Consider the following 6,000-nt stretch of genomic DNA (forward strand, 5'->3'; position numbering starts at 1 on the left):
AATATGCTGCTCTCATATAACATGAGTTCCACAAGGAACTCATCAACCAGGAACTTACGTTTTCTAAGAGAAAACATAGGTTTTACCCATTTTATGTCTTACCCAGGTAAGACATAATAACCTCACACAAGGTCAATATGCTGCCTCAGGTAACACGAGTTCCATAAGAAAATCCCCACCCAGGTAAGACGTAATAATCTAGCACAAGATTAATATACTGCTCTCATATAACATAGTACCATAAGTAACTCACCACCCAGATAAAATTTAATAATGTAGCACGAGGTTAATATGCTGCCCTGAGATAACATGAGTTCCATAAAGAACTCATCAACCCTGTCAACCTGGTAAGACGTGGTTATCAAGCACAAGGTCAATATGCTGCTAAGCACAAGATCAATATGCTGCCCTCAGGTAACATGAGTTCCATAAGGAACTCTTCACCCAGGTAAGACGTAATAATCTAGCACGGGGTAAATATGCTGCCCTCAGATAAGATGAGTTCCATAAGGAACTCATCAACCAGGAATTTACGTTTTCTCAGAGAAAACATGAGTTCCATAAGGAACTTACCACCCAGGTAAGACATAATAACCTCACACAAGGTCAATATGCTGCCTCAGGTAACACGAGTTCCATAAGGAACTCACCACCCAGGTAAAATGTAATAGTCTAGCACGAGGTTAATATGCTACAATGAGATAACATGAGTTTCATAGGGCACTCACCACCCAGGTAAGACGTAGTAATATAGCACGAGGTCAATATGCTGATCTGAGATAGCGTTCCATAAGGGACTCATCAACCAGGTAAGACATCGTTATCTAGCACAATGCAAGGTCAATATCCTGCCGTCAGGTAACATGAGTTCCATAAGGAACTCACCACCCAGGTAAGACTTAATAAGCTAGCACGAGGTTAATATGCTGCCCTCAGATAAGATGAGTTCCATAAGGCACTCACCACCCAGGTAAGACGTTATATTCTAGCATGATTTAATATGCTGCTCTCATATAACATGAGTTCCATAGGGAACTCACCACTCAGGTAAAACGTAATAATCTAGCACGATGTTAATATGCTGCCCTGAAATAACATGAGTTCCATTAGGAACTCATTACCCAAGTAAGACATAATAATCTAGCACGAGGTTAATACGCTGCTCTCATATAACATGAGTTCCATAGGGAACTCACTACTCAGGTAAAACGTAATAATCTAGCACGAGGTTAATATGCTGCCCTGGAATAACATGAGTTCCATTAGGAACTCATTACCCAAGTAAGACAAAATAATCTAGCACGACATTAATACGCTGCCCTTATTTTACATAAGTTCCATAAGGAACTACCACCCAGGTAAGTAGTAGTTATATTGCACGAGGTCAATATGCTGCCCTGAGTTCCATAAGGAACTCTTACCGACCAGGTAAGACGCAATAATCTAGCACGAGGATAATATCCTGCTCTCAGGTAAGACTAACTTACCTAGCACGAGGTTAATATGCTGACCTCAGAAAACATGAGTTCTATAAGGAACTCACCTCGAAGGTAAGACATAATATATTTGCACAAGATGATTATGTAAACTCAAATGCATGATTTAATGAGTATGGGGCTCCGCTCTGTGGCCCTTGGTGTCTGTGGCCCTTGGGAGCTCCGCAGGAAAACCTCGAATAAATGCCCAAAAGGCTTACTTACCACTTCAGCTTAGAGACCCTGCCTTTACGCGGTAACCGACGTTTAAGCAAGAAAATACGATAGTACTCTTTGAGATGCCGTACGACATGAATATAAATTTTAGGTCCTTAGATAAGATACCTGCACCTGGTTTGTGAACATTCTGATGAAAGATATTGATAATTTTTGGTGCAAACATTTCGTTAACGACCAACCAGTGCTTTGCATACAAATTGGTCACCTTACCGTCGGCTGAGATTTGAAAAATGAAATTTGGGGGTTAATTTACTACCAATAATTTTTCACTGTAGAAGTCTCAGAGCGAACGGTTTTGCTGGAGTTGGAGCGAAAATAAGCTTTTATCTACATGGTGGTATTTCAACAAAGTGCCCATGTAGTAGTCAGTATCTTATTCGATTCTTTTTAATGATGAATCCATGTAAAAGCGGTTTTCCAAAAACACCAAAACTGTAGATATCAAGTCTCAAAATGCCCGATTTTGTTGGATCTGGAGTGAAAATAACCTTTAATCTACGTGCAAGTGGTACAGTCAACTCTCTCTCTCAACGGACACAAACATAAGGAAAGTCTCAAACTATCCGGATTTTCTGGATCTGTTTTGAGAATATAAGCTTTAATTGACGTAGAGGTATTTCAACACAATAGCACGAAATTGTCATCTTCAGTGGCTCGGGTACCACTTTCGTATTAAATTTTTTCGGACCTGGTGTTAAAATTGGGATAAATCCACGTGATGGCGGTTTTCCAAAAAGACCCAAGACCCAAACAGTACAATTCAAGTCTCAAACTGGCTGGTTTTGTTGGATCTGGGGTGAAAATAAGCTTAAATGGTGGTGGTGTTGGCGAGATGGAAAGCTTTAACTTGGCAAAGTTACAAGCACTGCAAAGTACGAGATGATTATCCCAACGAGCTGCAATGGAACATAAAAAAATAATTTATGTTAGATTTCCGTGAATTGTTATGACAATCAGTCATTTCATGGTAGATCTCTTAAGAGGCTGTCTCTGTAAAAACTACGAATTCGTGTCAAGCATAATTTTGCTTGAACCTCAGGTAACTGAAAGACCTTACCGAAGCTAGCACTAAAACTGATATGGTTTGTTTCAAAATGCTTTTTTTACCCTGTCAGGAGTAATTAATTATTTTTCCCCTTCGGGCCCGCCCTCAACGTCTCGAGCAAGCAAGGTCATGTTCACTCCTCATTCGATGCCGACTAGTAGCGGTCATAATATTCTTGATTTCGCATTTCCAGATAAATTAAGGGAAAACGTGATACTTTCTTAGAGAACTAGAAATTGTAATAAACGAATTTATATCCGAATTGTTGGTAAGCGTAACAAAAAAAATGCTTTACAGCGGCTTGAAATAATCACATTTTTCTAGTTTTCGAGACGTCGCGGCGAGCCCAAAGGGGGTAATCTTTAATATTGATGAAACAGATCCATTCATCAGGAAGTGACAATTTTGCTTAATTCATGTTCAAGCCTTTTGTGAGGCGCATTGATTATTTTATTCAACAAAGTCAGTTAAATAAAGAAAAATTAAGACAAAAACGTAGAAGTACATGGAATAAGGTTTATGTTTGTATTTCTGACATACCGATAACACAAGAGACTTGTTTATCACTACCAATCCTCCAACAGATAATCCGATTGGTTCTCCGCGAAGATGCATCAAAAAATGCAATAACTGAAAGAAAGTTTTGTAATTTGACAGAAGTGAATTTTCACCAATTAATTAATTTATTTATACTGCTTCCTCTAGAGATGCCTCACGTTTCCATCATCATCAGGTGAAAACATAACCAATTACGACACTGACAGCCAGTGGCAGTATTGGTTCTCTATATAAAACGTTTGCAAATGTCTTTAAAGTCGTCCTATGTAACGGAACTTTTTAAAACAGTAACTGTTCGACTAACTGTAACAGTAACTGGCTATTGCAATCATCCCAAAGTTATTTTTATAGTAATAGCAACAACCGCTGTTGCAGGAATATCAGTTCTTTCAGAATGATAAAAAGCAAAATTTACCTCTAAATGCTCTCTACTGTCAGTGACACTGATGTTATGTAGGGTGTCATAGAAACCGTGAATCTAGGGAGAGAGAAAAAATAATCAGTGGAATGCTTAAATGAAGAAATTGCATAATAAACAGAGCTCATGCCCCTTTACCTTGTAACACTTAACCATGAAGGGTTTAACCTTTTTGGGGACCTCGTGTCCTATTGTTTTGCCACCTAGTATTTCTTAAATGAACTTCATGTAACCGCAACTCGGCTAACTTCAGACCGGTTGGTAGTATAAATCTCTCTAAGAGTGAACGATATCGTTAATTGCTGCGTATTGCTAGAAAGTCTGTATGCTATGGGACGTCGATTAGGCGCATGTGCTTGAATGTGACATATAAGAAATTGGAAAGAAAGAAGCCTGAAAAAAAAAAAAAATCAGGGCTTGAGTATTTTGATGTTTACTTCAACGAAAAAGAACGGGAGAAAATCGAATATTGCAAGTTCAATCTCACCTTCTCGTTGACTCTCACCCCAGACCACAAAATAAAGGCTAATTGGCACGTGACTGCAATGCCCCAATACAAAACACGGACAATGTATATGACATTTCCCTCGCCTGACAGTGGGGATTTAACCAGCTGGTGAAAATTGATGCACAACAGGGGGATATCCAAAATAACTATCACAAAAATGAGAGGTGAAAACACTTTGTCTGCAAGAGCAACTGTTTCACAAAGCTTATGGTGTTCCTTTCTTAACGCTTCAATGGTGAGGACATCAGGGCTGTCTGTCCTTATCTTTTTCTCCAAATTTTCAAATATTTGTACCAGCAGCTCGCACGAGAAATAAAATAATAAAAATGGTAGTGCCCATGCAAAGCTGTCAAAAGCACTGAACACAAAATGAATGAAACGATGTGCAAATAATCCATTCCACGGGCGAAAACGGGGAACCGAGCTATTTCCATAACAATCAAGAACAACGATGAATAAAGTGTTAAATACTACGTAGACGCAAACGAAGGCCATTGCTAAATACATTTTATACATCTTTATACCACTAAAATGTGATGTCACTGATAGCAAGTCACTAACGAATTTCCCAAGGCGAGATGTTTTTTTTCTGTCCTTTGGGTAGGACATAAAGACAGATCGTGTTACATGCTGCAGTTTGCAGACACCAAATGATGACGATCATTAAGAAGTAAAACGTCTTCATCTGAGCTAGTCCTTCATAGAACAGGCTCGTGGCAGCCTGTGCAACCATAAACCATTGACCAAGCAATACCATCGCACAGTATAAACAAGGGAAGACGCTCGAATCCGCTTCTAAAGCCTGATCCAATGAAACATCTCCATAGTATTCTCCAGTTAGTTTCATTAACCGCAAAATTGGACGAAACATGCTTGATATCTCTCTGTGGCGATGACTGCTACTGTCTTCTACTTTACGTGACTGTCTCGGTCTAGTTATGCTTACCACAGAATCATTCGTGTTCATGTCTTAAACTTGTAACTTGCGTACGTGCGACATCGTTTCTTGCAGTGGAAGAAAACGTATCTCGTATTATTAGAAGAAGTATATACAAATATTTTTCGTGGAAACAGACAAAGATCTTTACACTGTTCGAAAGAATTTGAATGTTTTTTCTTTTCAAACACTGCGCTAGCTTTTCACTCAAGAAAAGGACACATAGGTGTGAAATAAAACACATTCAATACTCGCTTACTTGGTCTTCGCTTTGCATTGTATGTCGATGCTTTTTTTTTTAGTTGTATTCAATTTCAAATTTGAGAAAAGGTGCTGGAGCTTAAATGAATTTTACATTGTGCTTGTCATGTGGGCCTATAATTACCTAATCTTCTCTTCAAATAAACAAAAGTTTGACACATTTTAATTCGCTTAGGGTTTACCTATTCTTCTCTTCAAAAAAAGGTTGACACATTTTAATTTGTTTAATTTTCTGTAGGTCAATATGCAAATAAAAACCAATAAAAGATGAAATCTAAGTTTCTTTTCTTTTTCAATACGTCTTTTAGAGATTTTTTGTATGAAATCGACCACCCAGAGTTAATAGAAACTGATAAATACGAACCTCAAAGAGAACCAATGTGACAACAATTACTTTTGTTCCAATGTGTCTGTAGAACACTGCAGATACCTGGAGACGTTCAACTATGTTCGTCTTCATCAGCTATTCGAAAGAAAAGATCTATTGATTAATTTCTTGTGGAAGTAAGTGATATTCGCGTGGGTAAAAAAAGAAAAAAATGAAAAATCCAGTTCAAC

General features: G+C 38.2%; 1 pseudogene across 1 annotated transcript; it reads right to left on the bottom strand.

Annotated features, from left to right (window-relative positions):
• Window positions 1–2,284: 2,284 nt before the first annotated feature.
• Window positions 2,285–5,469, bottom strand: LOC144658857 (uncharacterized; annotated as a pseudogene). Its single transcript, XR_013571796.1, has 3 exons — window positions 4,224–5,469; window positions 3,734–3,796; window positions 2,285–2,611 (listed from the first exon to the last, which is right to left on the bottom strand). The product of XR_013571796.1 is annotated as an uncharacterized LOC144658857 (transcript).
• Between the last annotated feature and the right edge of the window lie 531 nt (window positions 5,470–6,000).

The sequence above is a fragment of the Oculina patagonica genome, chromosome 6, assembly GCF_052425735.1.
Source record: "Oculina patagonica isolate OP01 chromosome 6, crgOcupat, whole genome shotgun sequence".
Lineage (NCBI taxonomy): Eukaryota > Metazoa > Cnidaria > Anthozoa > Scleractinia > Oculinidae > Oculina > Oculina patagonica.